This window comes from Copidosoma floridanum, unplaced genomic scaffold (genome assembly GCF_036245765.1).
Source record: "Copidosoma floridanum isolate Cflo_tuat_1 unplaced genomic scaffold, Cflo_Japanese_pri ptg000011l, whole genome shotgun sequence".
In the NCBI taxonomy this organism is placed as follows: Eukaryota; Metazoa; Arthropoda; class Insecta; order Hymenoptera; family Encyrtidae; genus Copidosoma; species Copidosoma floridanum.
Window position 1 is genome coordinate 12,576,635 of NW_028321888.1, and position 18,629 is coordinate 12,595,263.

Consider the following 18,629-nt stretch of genomic DNA (forward strand, 5'->3'; position numbering starts at 1 on the left):
CCACGGTATTTGGGTACGACTCCTAAGGATATGTCCCTTGAAGGGAGTTAACGTCAAAAATATAGTTTTTCCTATTTTCCGTTGAAAAATCAATTTTTTCTTTGCGGGAACTAATGAGATCATGCGTAAATTACCCTATGAATGGTTTTTGTTATAAAATGAACATTATAATTCTTTTGATAGAACTACTTTTAGTTGATTTTTTTAGTTTTACATTGACCGTATTTAACCAGTTTTTTCCATGGGACGTCAGTGTAGTGATATTCCAAAATAGGATCTGAAACAAATCTCAGATCCACTTACTTTATATTATTCATATTTTTGTCATTAGAGACAGTTTTTTAGTCCAATCACGAACCTGACACTCGATGTATAGAAAAGTCAAATAAACGTAGTAATAACCGTTAATGCTTTGTTCGATACTATCAGTCATTTCAAAGTAACTTTCTCAATTTTGGGTACTTCTTATCCCTCCTTCATGCATCGTCTATGCATTTTCTTTCGTATGCGTGTTTGTAAGTGTTTGTTATGTCGACATACATTTCTCTTTCGCGCAATGTTGAAAATGGATATCGTTGCTATGCCGTAACTATTACTAATCACATTAAAATACTCAGAAAAATCATAACCGTTAAATAAAAATACGACAGTATGAAAGTATCACGTTAACAACCACTATCACAAAGCTATAACCATTTTTCATGTCCATTTGTTATAAAACAATCCAAGAGTACAAATTTTGTGGTTTCCGAACCCAGTCATGGCTAGTGTACACTAAAAATACGAAATATTCGTTCGAGCGGCGAGATATGCATGTATCAAATGTCAAAGCGTGCATTGTTTGCTATCAGATTGTATCGACTTTTTTTTTCACCCATTTTCCCGGCAGAATAATAATCTTCCATCGTGATCGGAAAATTGCATGTTCCAGCGAACACTTCAAGTAATCAAACAGTGATGAAGTCCATTGGAACAGAGTAATGACTGTTTTATTTATATACATGAATCAGCATGCAAGAAAGGATGAGAAAAAAGTCATTTCAATACAATTAAATATCGGTAAAAATCTACTGCAACCAGTAAAATCGACTTTTGACTGGAATTTCCGTTATTGCAGATCGAACAAAAAATGGAAAATATTGTCCCGACACCAAATCGAACTACACTTACTACGAGTGGTGAAAACTTAACGGGGAAGAAAAAATACTAAACGTTTATCGGACAACAAGTTAATTCACAGTTGTAAAGAACCATTTTCAAATCATGATTTACAAGTGAGATGCATCGAAATGTTAACACTATAAGTATAACAAGTAAATCGTGGACAAACAAATTTCTTTTGGAGGATTACGGAACGGGGTCACGTCATCTAAATATAATAAAGTCACCTTCTCCAATCAAAATAACCGGTGGTCATCATGTAACCTTCAATTATATCATCCCCCACTTAAAATATCATGCCACTTATTATCCATGCTCCTAACGTATACATACGTATTGAAGATACCCTTTTAAACCTAACGTGAGATTGGTGGGTACAGGATGGACTTTAGGATTTTATAAAACAAGGGATTGCACTGCAAAGGAGTAGAAAAAAAATTGGTAATAGTACAAGCAACGAAGTATACTTTATTTAGCTTTACTTACTCAGAGCGTCCGAGACGGGCGAACCACCGTGCATGGAGGTGGTAGACTGTTCTGTAATCAGAAAATTAAGAGTCCGATGGTAGCGACACCATGTATTCGTGTAACTTATACGTAGAGTTGTTTCTATTTAGTCATTTAGAAACGATAAAAAAAAAAAAAAACTATGTACATTTTTTTTGATAACACATAATTTCATATTTAATGACCATCATTATACGGTATTATCTTTTACCTACGTGAATCAGGCCAACGTAGTACAACTTATCTTTGGCCATTAGCAACTCTAACGAATCTTAAGACAAGTTCCAAATAGATGCCTTTTTTCCAAACATTTTTAACGAAATGGTGAGATACTTTAGTTTTGGTGACAACAACAGCAGCTTGTTTATTTAATGGGACGATTAAAAATGTTCCTATACTGTGTAACTATTTTTAATGAACATTTTTGGAAAATACTTTTTCAAGTTTTCCTTAGTGGTTCGCGAAAAGTTTACATCTGATCTTGCTGAGTGTGAACATTAAAGGCTATACGATACTTTTATTGTTGTTGAAATTTCAACTCGCATTATTAGTTAAAACGTTAGTTATAAATATACGGAAAAAATGACCAAAAATGACACTTTTCCGTGTTTTGCGAGAAAAATTTTTTATAAACTGCTTCTAAATCCCGTGGGAAGTTTCTACGTATTTATAACGTCACTATACATTACTTTTGAAATACTGGACAACAAAAAAAATTTTAAACATTTACGTACAGTTTTTAAAACGCCAAACAGCCAGTATCAACCAGCCCCGATTATGTACAAATATTCGCGATTAGCTGTAGTAGTAAAAAGTGCATTAATTGGTAGTAAGTAGGTATACTTAGTTCTTATATGTTTGTTACCAACCTTTTGTATTTTCAAACAAACACGTTATTTATTAACTGTTAACAATTAAGTATTAACTTATTTTTTTGGATCAATAAACACTACTTAAATAAAATTCATCTTCTTTACTACTGTATCCAATAAAATTAAGAATTCGCAAATACATGCCTGTATGTTTTTAAAAACTAAGTAGACCCACACTCATTTTGTATCGAAAAAGACTTTTTTTTTTCACCTCAAACAATTGTTTTATTTATCGAAATTTTCGCTACAACAGAAAAATAATTTTATGGACCGAGGGAAAAAAATTAAGAAACAGTCAAAGTATTGCTTCTTACCTACACTGCAGCATTATAATTTATTTTGTTTCAAGAAGGTACAGGATGAAAAAAGGATTCTCGAACGAACGCTGAAAAATAACCATTGGCCATTTAACACTGGATGTACGCAGGCACAAGACCGTATGCGAGCGCAGGAGGATGGATTCGGTTTCAGTAGCGTCGATCGACCGACTAAATAATGAACAGGTCGTGGATGTACACACATGTATATATACGTAGCATGTTATAGAAAGGAGTATGTATGGTAGAGGTATCGAAGTCAAGGGGAGCAAGAGGGTGAAGAAAAAGAAATATAGAGCCAAGAGCTTAGGATCGATTTCCGGGTGTGGTGCAACAGGCGGAGGAAATAAAGTGTGTGTGTGTGTGTGTGTGGGTGCATATACAGCTCTTGCCACCCACTTACGTTTTTTATATACATGTAAAGCCTCTTTTTTCCATATACACTAACACGGTACTTTTTTGCACAAATACGTAGGTGATGCCAGTAGGTATATTGGTTTGGTATGCTTTGAGCGCGAGCGAGTCACCTATACATGCTGGCCCTACGTATTTGTAGCTGTGCATTGCTAAAAGTCATTTGTCGTTCATTGAAGCGTTTTTTGCCATGTGCTCGTTTGTCCGTAACAACCATATTCTATTGCTCAGGACGTTGGGACGAGTTTCGAATTTTCCAAACCAAAGAGCAGGCAAAGTTATTTGTGGCATGTGTATATATAGATATGTATGTAAGTTTTTGTGGGGATTGGAATAAAAAAAAATTTTCCTGTATGCGAAATGAAACAATTTATTTTTAGCTAAAACTACATTCTTCTATAGCTTATTGTATGATTATAAACAGCTCACTTTTTGCTTTCTTATAAAGAAAGTTGCAAACTGATACTCTGAAAAATTAAGTTTTCTCACAAATATACGAGAAATTTTTCTGACAGTGCTTAAGATTGAAAAAACATAATAATTTTCACCTCTTATGCATGTACGATTTTGTACCATAATACGATTTTTCACTTTCCATTATCAAACTATGATGCTTTTTTCACGATTTCTCTACCTATTAAAACAGTATTTTAAAAGACACAGATTGTGGCAAAAAACGTTTCTACAAGCAGAGAGTAGGAGTTTTTACCTGAGAGAAATGTTGCGCTTTCGTCCCTAAAATCAGGGAAGAAACGTCTATTTATAAGAGTATGGCGAAAAATTAATTATATTTAATATTTACTCGTATGTATATGAATAATTAAAGGTGCATAAGCCTTAGAAAAATATGTACGTAGCTCGTGTGATTGACTCACATTCCTAGCCGGTGATAGTAAACCATACCGTGCGATCAACTAGCAATTTGTTCCCATCGACTTGGCCTATACTTGTGCGCGTCGATCACAACTCGAGCAGAAAATCGTCTTTTCCGCACTTGTTACGTACACTGAGAGAAGGATTTGTTTACTATCGACGTACAAGTATGCTAATAGAAAATTGGTTTACATGTTCTTTATGACTTTTTAAATTTCAACTGACACAGACGGCATGTTAATAGTTAACTTGCCATATTCACGTTGAACCTGCGTTACATCAGATGGCACCACGTGGAATACATATCATACGTAAGTTAATAGTTAACATATGAAGTTAATTACTAACAAGTCCTTCTCTCAGTATATAAATAACCATAATAATTACGTTGTATCGTGAATACATTTTCTTTCGCCCGATAATCCCTTTGAACAAATTCATACACTCAGGTACGCACATATTTCGCCTGACCAAACGACCCGACGACTACCGGGAAACGCGTATAAATGAAAATAAATTAAACCCCCTCCGTGCCCCTTTCCCCACCCGAGCAATCTACCACATTTTTTACGCCCGCAGCTGCAACGCCGAGGCATAAATTGTTGCACGATCATTCACAAGCCAACATTAAGATTTCAGACACGGCATTTTCCATGCATGCGGCCGCCACAGCGTACGGTGGGAACGAAACGGCGCTCGAACACGTGAGCCTTAAAATGTGTTTGCACACGCTCCCCATATATGTATACTCAGCCCACGCGTTATCTCTTCAATTTACCGCGCTATTTACCCCTACATTTTTCCGTCTTGCTAACTTTCGTCGGTCGGGTGTACATAGATGTTTCGATTCCAACCTTTTCGCGGCAGCCCAGCTAAGAGCGAATGGCACGATTTAACGGTACTGTATCGACGCTGAACACTTTTTTCCATCACAAAGTCCCGACGGAAAGAAATGGCCATCGCGCCTTTTCGACCTTACGCCTCATGCTTTATGCACAGCCGGAAGCGAGATGCAGACTCATACGTGAGACTCTCTTATACACTACCGATTCCAGACGTCTTTTATATAGGTACGTAGATACGCTCGATAGTTTCGAGGACTTTGCGAGATGCGTCTTGCACCATACATCACTAGAAGTAGAGGATCATTTAGTCCCGCTCTGAGTGACCTTATGTTGTCTTATGTACTTGCTCTATTCACTCGAAATAGTTCTAAAAACTGGTACAAGTGCGCATCCAAGGACATAATGGACACTTTGACTTTTGGTCGGTAAAAGTATTCCTCATTCCAAATTGTAAAGTTTTTTTCAACGAAAATATTAGTTGCCAAATGGCATCCGTTTTCACTCGTCGAAAAGTGAGATGCCCCTACTGTTTCCCCACATTTGAATATATGTACTTTGAGATGGTGGATTCTCGCTATTTCCAGTTTAGAGAGAGTGAATGATTTTATGTATCTATTTTACATAAATGTACGTTGGATATTACCATACCTTTGCAGAAATGTTACATGAAAAAACATAATAATCGCAACATTATACAAACATTTCACTGCAGAGTTAGTGGACCTTATTTTTTCAGTGGAGTTGAACTATTCCAACTAGTAGAGTTTAGATTTTCCCAAATCGTTTTGGTGACTATAATCACTGAATTTATACACTGACTTATAGTTTTATCAATTTTTGTCATTGCACATTCATGACGTTCACGTGGAATTACCCCAATTTGCTTCTAGAACGAATGTTCTTTGGCGGGAGACTATCACCCAATTCCTATTGAAAAAGGCCCAGTAGCCGCAGGAGTGAGCTGTATAAGCTTTCAGTCGAAGAAGCGTCCGGTAAAACCATAGCCCTGGCAAAAGGAGAAGCACCCAAGGCGGTGGCCAATCCAAATACCAGCTCGAGTATACACCCTTTCTGGATGCATCCTCTGAAACGCGGGAAGAGACTAAAAGTGCCAAAACGTGTGTGTGTGCGTGTATATATATTATAGGTAGAAGAGCGTTGAGGCAGTTAACGTATGTAAACGAGGGGTCAGGATAAATCGGTGACAAGATAGAGGGAGGGGGACGACGTTCAGCATCTGCCTTCCCGCGGGTGCTGTCGGGACTCGAGAAAAATCGAAGCAGAGTCCGCCTCTCTCGTGTATCCGGGCGCAGATCTCTTGAATAAATCCACGCGCAGCAGCTGTGCACGTATACACGTCTCGAGGCCCTGATGCAACCTCGAAAATCCATACTCCCACATGTATATATGTATATACATATTTGCGCGCGTGCATGCAAAGAGGCAGAGACGAAGACGAGGCTCCGTCGGAGGAAAATGAATTTCCCTTACGCATCGCCGGGGTGCTTTCCGCCTCGGCTTCCTTTTCAATCTGCCCCCGCGCGTGACCGGCTTCCCTTCCTTCTGGCTTATGCTTCCTGAGCGGGCTTGGCTCTCTGGGTGGGATATATATATTTCTCGTTTTCTCCGCTAGCTGTGACCTCTTTTTCTTTTCTTTTTTTTTTTTTCTTTGCGAAGGGCTGCATTGCGATTTATTTTACGCGATTTTCTGTTTCCGGAGCTGGGAATTCGCGATGCGTATGCAATGCAAAAACCAACGGGTGCGTGATCGCGAAGTGAACGTCAGTTTTTGGAATTTAGAGGATATTCGGGCTGCAACGTTACGTGGCCTGATTGGACTTTGGTGCTGAACAACTCGAGAATGTGTGCATAGAGCTGGCGAAATTTAATTTTTGTTCCTCACAACCAAGTAATCGAGTGATTTCGGAGGACACATTTTGGTTTCTTCGTTTTTGTTTTCGTCGCAATCGTATTTGGACCATCAGTGACTACTTACTCGACTAAGCAAGAAAACGATACAGGATCTATCGCTGACATCAGTTTTTTTGGCTAAAACTGCACCAAGAGGAAACAGTTATAAAAATTACTCTAGCAAAAATTACCATTCCGCGCAGCAGTAAATTAGATTCAAGTTGGCAAAAAAGGATAATATTATTATTTTCAGTAGTAAAGATTGTTGTTTAAGCAGTTAAAATTATGGTTCGGAAAGAATAACAAAAGTATACAATTAGAACAGTAACAATTATTATGCTGGAACAGTAAACCTCAAAAGGATCGGTTGATGAATTTTACTTTCCCACATATAAATTTTTACTTTTCTAACCATTATTTTTACTTTTTGAAACCATAATTGTAACTGTTCAAACAATAATTTTTACTGTTAAAAATAATAACTTTTCTTTTTTTTTTTTAACAGCTTGCATTCGATTTTCCTGTGTAGAATGGTAAAATTTATTCTGAAATTTCTCTCTAATTATTATCATTTGTTTCCCATCAGTGTGGTGACTCTATTATTATGAAGAATCCTGATGCGAATAATCGTGAACAAGACATATTCTTATACTGTTTTCTTTTTCTCCCCTACCATTTTATTTTTACTGTGAAAAGCATTGTATATCGACGGAACAGTTAGACGCCTATGGTTAGAATATATTTTGAAAATAAAATACTTATCGTAACTCTCTGTTTCAACTTTGGCATATGACAGATTCCCATTTATTAATACCATATTACTGTTCATGTTTATAGTTTTTCGAAAGTTAATGATGGAGCTTTCTGTTTATGCGCAAAATTTAAAATTCCACGAAACAAGTAAAAATATTTCTCTTTACTACTACAAGATCTGTTTGTTTCAAAATATTCGAGGAGTGCAAAGCTAATTATAATTTCAAATACTTAATGGTAAACTTTATAAAAATGGTAAATCTTCAAACTACCTGCCGTATTAAAATCATACAATAAAGCAAAGCTGAAATAAGAAAAAAATTTAGTTGTCCATCAGCATTTACCTTTCAGTTAAAACCTCCAACCAAAATATGATTGTGTAACTTGAATGCCATGGGTTTATTACAATTTCACTGCTAGATACTGATTATATAATTTGTTTCAATTATCATCACATTATCATTCTGTGTTTATTTGTAATACTATGAATCTGACGACAGCAGGATATGCTAATTCTGTGCTTATGTAGGTCAATAAATGACTAAATAAATTTACGTAAAGCTTCAAGACTTTTGGTTCCCTCTAAATAGAATATTAATCAAACAAATTTTTCATCTTTTAAATGGTTTGTTATAAAAAATCGTGAAAAATAACTCTTTTACTATATGGTATAGTTAAGACTGAGATTTCGATAAATTTTTAGTGGTAAGAACCAAAAAAAGTTGAACATAAACAATGTGGTATTAATGCCGAAATCACTGACAATTGAAAAAAAAACACTCAAAAAGTACCAATATTCCTAGTAACAATATTCTTCTACTTTTTGCTGTGAGGACAATAATCTTTGATGGCGAAAATTATACATTGTAATTGGGAGAGATTAACTTATCCATTAGGACATTGCAGCCGATCTCGGTGAAAGGTATTCCACGATAAGCAAACAGACCCACAGATTCCACGAGAGAACTACTGCTCGAAATCCATACAAAACCATAACTCATGTTCTCAAGTCTTTAAAATAATAGCGCCATCAGTTTCAACTATACGTTGTATGAAAATCCCACTTTTAAACTTGTGAATAAGGTATTCTTTGAATTGACTCAAACTGCGTTAACATGAGTTGACTGACGAAGAAAGTTTTTTGCTCTATTTGTAATGGTAGATATTATACTGTGATTGGTACTGTTGACCAAGAAAACGGTTCATGGATTAAAAAGTTGCTTTCTATGATATGTAAGGTACAAAGTAAAATGGATAAATAAATACCAAATGGGAATAGATAAAAAAAAAGTTTGTAGTATATGGGCATCAGCTGCAGTTACCCGTGCCTTCTATCTAATTACAAATGGTAATCACGAAAATTACTGTGGTAAATTTAAAATTAAAGATGTATTGAAGTCACTATGGTTAAAGATAATTAATAGAGACGCTTCACTTTTTTCTTACCTTTTCCATAAACAATGAGGATGGCAGATGAAAGGAAGAGATACATCGAGACAAAGGCAAGATTTAGCTCGCTCATAAGATTTTTTGTCTCCATTCAAATTTCATTTTTTTTCCAGTACTTGGGTAAAGACTCATAATTTCCTTTCCTCCAACAGGAAGAAAAAAATTCACCGTCCAACGTTCAATACAAATGTTCCTTCTCCTTTTAACGCAGTAATATCCTTAATCCAACAGAAAAAAGGATACGCTGAAAGTAGTACGATGAAGGGCATTGTTTGAATATTTCACATGCTCAACAAGGCGCGTGTACGAGCCCACGCGCCCCCTCGTGTTGGGCAAAAGGTCAAAGTGCAAATTTGATGGAAGCGGCTCGTCGATACGCGCGCTTGTGACGGTAACAGGATAAATTCGCCTGCTAGATACTCGCGTCAAAGCGGAAAGACGCATGCATTATTAATCGGGGGAAGGATACATGAGCCGTGTGCACTTGGGTATCGCTACACTGAGGTGCCCCTCCCCCTGACACGGTGGGGCTCCCGTGGGTCCCATTAATCTGGGCGCTCGGTCGTTAAAAGTTTCGCACGACAAAGTGATTTCGGCGCTTCTTCTCCTTTCGGCTTGTAGGAGCAAATTTTCCAACTCCACGTCCTTCTAGTACTCTGTTGATTGGAGATCGTCCACAAATATCAAATTACTTGATTGGAATTTGCGTTTTATCAAAGAATTTTTTACCACCCGAGTGTTACTATCCCCGCCAATCAATACTTTTTGGTTTTTTTTACGGTCCAGAGCAATTTACTTTGACTCTTTGATTAAATTGAAATATCGGATTGCATTCGGCCGGGAAAAAAGAGCTTTGCCCGAATCGTGTATGAATTTGAGGGTGAAAATTTATTTGAGTGCAACCGAAACTTTTTCGACACATCCTCGACAGGCGTTGGAAATATTTTTCTCGTGTTTTTTTGTTTCGTTTTTTTATTATTTCAAGGCTTTTTAAATTGATATTGTAGTAGATTTTCAGTTGATTAAAAAAAAAAAACATTCGAACGGCATGAAACAAAAAAAAAATCTGTTTTTCATGCTTTTTATAGTATACACTTTTACTCTGACATGTACAATGTCGATGCTCTGTAATGGAAAATATAGATACAGAATCAGTAGTAAGTTAATTTTTTGACCATAAAAGAAAATAATAAGCCTTCTACAACGAAGGGCTCAATACTATAATGTTGTAGAGATCATTAATACTTTTTTGTAAAAAATTGCTTCAAAAAGTTTATAGAAACAACAAAGAACAAACATTAGGAAGAGAAAAAGTATATTTTGAAAATGAGTAATCTTAGCACCCAATAATTTAAGTAATAAAGTGCTCATGACCAAAATAGTTAAGAAAAAAGGCGAGAAGAGATTAAACTGTCCAATGTAGTAAGGGTTTGCTAGTATAAATTCACAAAGTTGCGATGTGCAGTTATATAAGTATTGCATATGCCACCGCAGTATTTCAATACTATACAACAAACAACAGATAAAGCGATGCTTGATCATAAACTTGTAGAGTAAATAAAAACAAATCATCCCAGTACGAATTTTCTGACTGATTATTATGACTTGCAGAAAGAACTAATGCAGTTTAACAAGGAAAAAGCCGTAATTGCAGGTCATACTATATTTTCCCTGTATGATAAAATCTCTTTGAAAACAAAGCTATATCAGTGACATGATTCATCTTTCTCGTCGACACGTTCAATTACGGCACGTCACCCACTTTTCCTTCCACAAACAATAAAAAAGCCTGGTACGCGATTCGTAGTATTAAAAAAGTGCAGGCTGTAAACTTCCAAGTATGACATGGCGAAGCCGAGGATAACTAATGGTCTTTCGAGTTTCGTCGTCCCATCACGTAAGTGAAAAAAACTTGTCCCTATACAAGAAAACAAGATAGTCAACGGTACGTCTGACCACAGGCTGACTTGTACTACTGATTTGATAGTTTTCTTGTGTACCAAGTCTGATTAGATTAATTATTTTTTTACAAATAACGCATCAGTCTTAGCTTGACATGATAGATCGAGACATATTTGGTTAAAGAAAATGTCATCGAATGAGTGATCGATGTAGCTGTTCCATAGCTATATTGAATCGACTTTAGGACGAGAACGCCAATATAAAAATGTTGATCTTGAGATTTTTTCTTTCCAGATGTATAGTCTCTCATCCTTGTTCATTTCAATAGTTGGATAATTTATCCTCTGCAACAGTCATTATCTGATTTCATTGGTCAATGACAGGTACACTTTCCATTTTACAAGCAATTACGATGTCCTGGTTTTGTTCCGCACAGAGGCTAAGTCGGTCGCGAAATATTTATCGCACACCAATCGAATGAAATACGTGTTCATCAGAGTAGAAAAATTCCATTTCCATCACGCTCGAATAAACAACGTTCCTCTCATACCTTGAAACAACTCAAACGAACATCATTCCTTCCCTCGACCGAGTCGGTGAAACGAATCGTCGGGCCTTTCCATAGCAAAAGGTAAATACGGAAGCGGCATGAATGAAAAATAACGGGTTCTCGGCCGAGTTCGTGTGCACTTTTGACACCAAAGTTTCTCATTTTTCCTCTCGGCCCAGGGTCGCGAGAGCCAAGGTAATCAAGACACTTTTATCGATCATTGGGTGCGCGTTGCGTATTACCATTATCGCGAGCAATATAATTTATTACTCTTTGTGCTGAATGAAAAAAAAAGGACGAGCTTGATTCTTTGCAATTCCGAGGAAACAGGAGCGATAAGAATAAATGAAAAAAATTTAGTAACAGCTGAAGTCAGAAAGAGAGAGAGACGCAATTATCGGTGACGGGAAAATATTTATGAACGAACGTGAGAGCCCTTAGTTTTTCCAGGCTCGCTTTCTCTCTTTTCCTGACGCTCGGCTTGATATCGATTTACAGGGGAGAGCTTGCACTGACTGGAAACTAATAACGTCGCTGGTAGGGCTTCTTCTGGACTTTTTTCCAAGACTCATCGCTTATCGATTTTTAAGAACCGTATGATTTTTTTTGTTTTTTCAAAGGATCTGGTTATGCCGGTTTGTTGCAGGTCTTAGTTTACTCCTGCCATCATCTATGGCCTACCTGTTAGCTGCTCAGCAACCATTGTTTCCTTATTTTTTTTCCTCTGGAATCCTGCTAGTGCCAATGGCATGCGGTGTCAACGGAAGCTCAAGTTCGCATTTGATTGATGAAGAAGACAAGCCTCGCTGCTACGTACACGGATTCCTTTTTTTTCTCCCTCACGCAAGGATAAATGGATGACAAAGCCTCTGCTGTTATTGTCAACGTGACCTGACTGATTGTTTGTGGCTGCTGGGAATAAACGTTCAGGTTCCAGTGCTTACTCTGGACAGTAGTAAAACCAAGCTCAGTTACGTTGGAAACTGATGCTTTCGAACATCGTTAAATCTTGTAGTTTTGATACTTGGAAAAAGCACATGAACAAACAGATCATAATTAAAATGTTTGATGGTTTTAAAGTTATATTGTATGTAATCAATTATTCATTTAGGTACATTATTAAAGTTCTATCGATAGAGCTTTTTTCATTTGGTATTCGATTTATTAGGTTTCTTATTGTCTGTCATTCGTTCTGGTTTCGGCAAAACTTCTAACGGTGTAAAGCTGGATTCAAAGTTGTGAAAAACACATTGTTCAGTTAATTGCCCAAGAATCTTGGATATTCTATAGTGACGGAATTATGACTTTATAAAAAAAAAAAAAGAAAAAAAATGGCTCATGTTCGTGTTTAAAATTTATATTGTTAAATCACTTTGAAAAACATGGAAAAAATCGAAATTAATGTTTTTCCTACCCAACACAAGGTGAAATAATTATATTTTATAAAAGGGGCCAGGGGTCAAGGGGGATAAAAGATGCAAAGGAGCCTTATTGCGACCCCTCCAATCCAGATAGCGATAAAATGCAGAAGTCAATGTTGACATGTGTGTGCACATGTACAGTGAATTCTTTTAAATTCCAGATTAGGGAATTGAGATAAGGAATCTGACTTTCATAATTCAATGATGTTTAAAATACAAACAAAAAATAGAGAGAGGCTTAAAAAGTTTTACTTAAAAAAACGTAAACTTTTTCTCACGTATACTTAGATATGTTGCGTATTGGGTGTGTACCACCTTTGCAAGAGCGCCAGCATAAACTGCTCAGCCCATACAGGAAGTAATATCTAGCGAGATTTATCGTCCACCTTATAAATTGCTTCTGTATTATACTCTTTCGCACACGTTATCAGAACTATACTTATAACCTATAAATGTCTGAGCAAACCGTAAGTCATAGCAAAAAAACGAGGCAAAGTTAAATAACTAATCGATACGCAACACCCACAGGGGGCATCAGATACCTTACATCCTTCATGGGTGTTCCATTAAAAGTTAAATTCTCCAGTCCCTCGTCACAGTTGGACAAGGGTCTCGGGAATCACTCTACCGTACGTCGCACGAAACGAACATACCTATAGCCCGCACACGTCCATCAGTGCGGAACACACTGGCAGCTGCAATGCAGACGGTTGCCATCGAAGCTTCCTCGGCTCTCCACGCTCCGTCATTCGGAGGCGCTTGCACGACACGGCGCTCCGGGCGCGTCGATAAATCTCTTTCTTTCAGCAGTCCGAATAAGCACCTCTCGAAGATGGATAGTGAAAGGAGAGCGCTACACGCGAGCTGTCCACCCGAGACATTTATTTCCGCCCTTACCGCTCGTTTCAAGGGGAATTTTGTTTTATTTACTCTTTTTTTGTGCTGTACACAGAGATACAGGGAATGGACTGTAATGTAAGGGTTGCGTGTGCCGCGCATATTGGAACAGGAACGTCGGTTACTGCGCACCTTCGTAAGGAGGCTTGGTGTGTGTGTGTGTGTGTAGGTGTTATGGGAATGGCCTTTTTTTGCCACCACCTCTACCCATTTGGAATTCAAGCCGCGCAGTCTGAAACTCTCGGGTCGGCTTTTTGTTTGTCAGAAGGAACGGACGGTGAAAGGGAATGGGCGCTGTGTTTTGTGAATTGTATGCAGGGGTGGCTATGAGCGTTGAACGTTGGAAACGATTTAAGACCTCGTGGTACATTGCTTGCCCAACTTTATTGGAGAAACTGTGAAAAGAAACGGCAACTATTTGAAATGCCTATCCTGCCTGTTTTTTGGGCACACATCAGTTGTTGTAGTTGTTGGTGTTGTTCATCAGTTGGGCTAGAATTTCTGGGATAGCATTTCCTTTTCACCGAAAGTTTTATTGTGATACGATATTTTCCAGTTCTACGATTGGAATTAAACAGTAAAAGCATTATTCGATCGTACTATAACTTACGTATACGTTTTTGTTACACGCTATGAAGAATATTGTAAATGCAGCGGTGAAAACTGTAATTTTTGTAATACGGGATGTTAAAACAAGCTTGAATAAAAAAAAAAAAAAAAAACATGGAAAACTTAAACAAAGCAAAGTGAACGGTACGAATCAAAATAAATGGTTAGTTTCAGCACTTATTTACAATGTGGTGAAAATAATAGAGATTCGAATAATGATAGCTATAGCTCGGATCAGGATTTTTGTGAAATGCAAATACAATACATAATTGACAAAGATAATGATACTAACTCTTTAAAATGGAAATAGAGACAAATGGTTACGTTACAAGGTTCCAAATGTTTCTCTAGATAAATGTGATTATTCATTAGCTAATCATGATCCTCCCTCGCAACTATTAGGCATATCATCCAAGTTGATAGTTTAATCTAGAACAAAAGTGTTTAAGCAAGAGTGCTAAATTGAAAGACTACAGCCAACAGAACTATGTATTTTACGCCAGTAGCTATTATCATTATGTTGAGGTGTGCAAAAATGATCCAAATTTTTTTGTATTTTTCAACTTTATTTATACAAAGACAGTCTTACACGTTTAATCATCAAAGTATTTTCCGTTATTGTCCAATACCTTCTGCCATCGAATCGGCAATTTATGTATCCCTTTACGAAAGAATTCTTGGATTTTTGACGCGAAGAAACTATCGATTCACTTTTGCACTTCTCCTAATATTTGAAAGTGTACACCTTGAAGCGCCTTATTCATCTGAATAGACGATAATCAGTCGTTGCAAAGTCTGGAAAGTATGCTGGATGCCACAAAATTTCCCAGCCAAGAGACATTAAAGTTTGACGGACAGGTTTCGCAATGTGTGGTCTGATGTTATCATGCAACAATTTCACTGTACGTAGCCCTTCGCCAGTAAATGCACGGTTGTATCAGCTCAGAATACACGATTCCCTTCAAATTTTACCAAACGGAAAGCATTACTTTGTCTCTAGAAACTTTGCGTTGTGAAATTGACGTGGATGGTTATCAGAGATCAACATAAGATTTTTTCCGCTTCAGATTATCCAAATAAATACGTTTTTCCGCCCTCGGGTAGTTTGGGGAGGCTGGTACTTCCTCGGGCGAAAAAGCAGTTTTCCGAAACTCGTTCGAAAAGTCTCCTTTACGACCCTCGTTACGGACCTCGCCTTCGGCTCGGGCCGCAAACCACTCGGTTCGCAAATAAAGACTTTTCAAACTCGTAGGAAAACTACCATTTCATTTCATCATAATAATTTTTCACAAAAACAACTTCTTATGATGTTTAACAAGGAAATAATGGCAACTATCGATTCGTTCATTTTTGTCTTGTTCACTTTAATGGTGTGGAACCCATTTTTCTGCCTTTGTAATTTTTCCGATCGCTTTCAAATGTCTGGCAGTTGTTGTGTAGTCAACTTGCCAATTCTTGTTGAGTCTGGCATCGATTATCGCTTTCAAATGATTATCTAAACACTTTTCGGGACGACCTTCACGTTCATGGTCATCCAAACTCAAATCACTACTTTTGAACCGTTTGTATTATCTGGTAACTGTTGGATATATTACAAAATTATCACCAAAAACTTTTTTTTTTGGCATACTCCAAAGTGAGGTAATACCAGTATGCAAACACACTTAATTAATGAATTTTGGTATCAAGTTGCTTGTACGTATGTTTTATACATACACTAGCACACATTACAGTTGCTTTTGCGTATGAGCAACACATGGAGGGTAATAAAAAGGTTCTTGTTACTAAAGTTATCAAGGAAGAGTTTTTGGATTTTTATACCATGTGCACAATAAATATACTCCATACAACCATCTTAAACATATGACATACAACATTACAATGAGTTTTCTATTTATGTAATCATACTTTTGAGTACACACTATTCCAAACCACAGCGCTGTGAACTCCCGAAGTAAGTAAATAAAGTCATCTAAAACCATTAAAAGCCATGCATATCCACCATAGGAAGGGAACACAAATTTATTTCACAAAAAAAGGTTGTGCCAAATCGTTCAATAACTAATAAAATATGTAATAACAGATCCAAACATGTTGAATCATCACCTCGTGCCTTTACCTTCATCAGATGAAATGATACGGTATTGTTCGTATCAAAGTTGAGATTTATGGAATTATTATAATTTTAAGAAACAACCTAAGACGTCATTTAAATTGAATCAACATACGAAGACCGTCTTGTTGTTCATATTGTCAGTTTTTACAACGTCTCTTTAAGACAGCGTAAGTCAGATTTAAAAAACCACTGTAATTTTTTTTTCATTTAATTGAAAATCAAGAATCAATCCATCCAGTTAAAAATGATCAAATTACCGCTTAGTTTAATCGCCAAGTGACGAAGAACAAAAATTGTATCATTCTCGCAGTTTAATGTGCCGTGCGAAAAAACGAAATTCAATTATTTTTACCGCTTTGCGATTTTATTTTTTCCGAAGCTCAAAGTACAACCTACAATCCCAATCGACTTATAATTAACGTTATTCAGTTTCGCCTTTGAAGGCAACGTAATCAGCGAGCAAACAAATGAGTCCGGGAATAAATTTTTCCTCTCTCGTTAATGAGAATTACACGAACAAGCAAGTCAACCAAGCGATAACAGCGCACGCAATTATAAAAAAAACTTGTGCGCCGCAGCGCACGTATTTATCTGAGAATTAACGTTGATGGGCACTCCCTTATTTGTTTCAAGTGAAATTAAACAATTATTCATACCTCTTTGTAAAAGTGCACAAGCCCATATACCACCTACGGATGTATTGAATTTTGCATGAAAAATTAAAAAAATAAACAAAGGGCAATGAGGTGCAGTATATTGTTCTCGCTAAACGAGTTATCTTTAGTTGGCATCAAAGAGCAGGGAAACCCTGTACCGAATGGCAACGTGTTGGGGGAAATGATAAATGCTCTTGGAGTCTATTGTCTCAGATTTTTAAATGAATAAGCTACGTTTTACAATCCACAGAGGAAAAAACAACTTGCACTGAAATTCAATAGGAGCTTATTCAATCTTCAGCTTCGATCATACTTGTGAGATCGTTGAGTCTCTAATCCTACCACAAGTGTTATCGTATCAAGTCGTCTGTGATGATGCTTTCATGGACGTCAATGTTAAATCAACCGTGATATATGTCGTGCAGAAAATTCCAACTGACACTGCTTGTTTGGTTTGAGATAAGGATTGTCTTGTGGAGTATTGTCACTATATTATAACAATGCTCCTGTCATGGATATTAATATAGATTTCTATTTAACTTTTTTTTCTGCAATTTTCAATAAGAATAATGATTCATTGTAACAAAAATAAAAAATGTAATAATAAATTTTAAGGCATGAAAGTTAAAAAAGGACGAAAAGTATTTACGATAAACAAAAGCACTCCACAAAGCCATTGTTTTAATCATCGTCATGGAAGAAAAGCAATGAGCAAAATAGTGCGCCCTTTGAAGTTATGAAATTAATAGGCGAGAATTCTATCCCGTAAGCATTTTTGGCAATTCCAACAAAGGTAAAAAACATCGTTAAAAAACGAAAACAACCTCTATATGACAGCGCATGCAACGAATTCATTCGAGTGACATTCGTATACATTACACGTGAATCCAGATAACCATACCCCACGTTCTCCTTTATGAACGATAAAATTATCTTGTATCCCAACGCAAATCGAAAGAAAGAAAAAAAGCATCAGCTCAGGAAAATCATCCAGACAAAGAAAGAAGAATCAACAGTGAAAGAGAAAAGAGTAGGGATGGGGGAGGTGAATAGGGTAGGGGAGGACACCAGAGCCAAGGGGATAATTTTGTCAAGACACAGCACAGAGATGGCCCGCGTGTAAAACAGAAAAGATTAACCGTAGCCAGCACAAAAAAAAAAAAATACGTCATGCGCTCTCGTAAAAATGCGAACGGAGATTACGAGGGGGTTGTAGCATAAGCACGCGTTGGGTGGAAGAAAATGCGTGCCCGCAGATATTCATGTGTATACATAGAAGAGACCGGAGCTGGCGAGTAGGTCTTGGGCTTGTATTTTTACTCGTGGACCAGGGGACGGTGAAATATGCTCGCCGGAGGGATGTAATAGAGTACGCC

At 37.0% G+C, this 18,629-nt stretch overlaps 1 protein-coding gene across 1 annotated transcript in view; it reads right to left on the reverse strand.

Annotated features, from left to right (window-relative positions):
* Nucleotides 1-18,629, reverse strand: part of LOC106644315 (uncharacterized) — a 54,659-nt gene that overhangs the window by 24,139 nt on the left and 11,891 nt on the right. The window contains exon 2 of the mRNA XM_014359763.2: nucleotides 1,648-1,698. The gene's annotated coding sequence lies outside the window, so the exon portion shown is untranslated. The remainder of the gene's footprint in view (nucleotides 1-1,647; nucleotides 1,699-18,629) is intronic.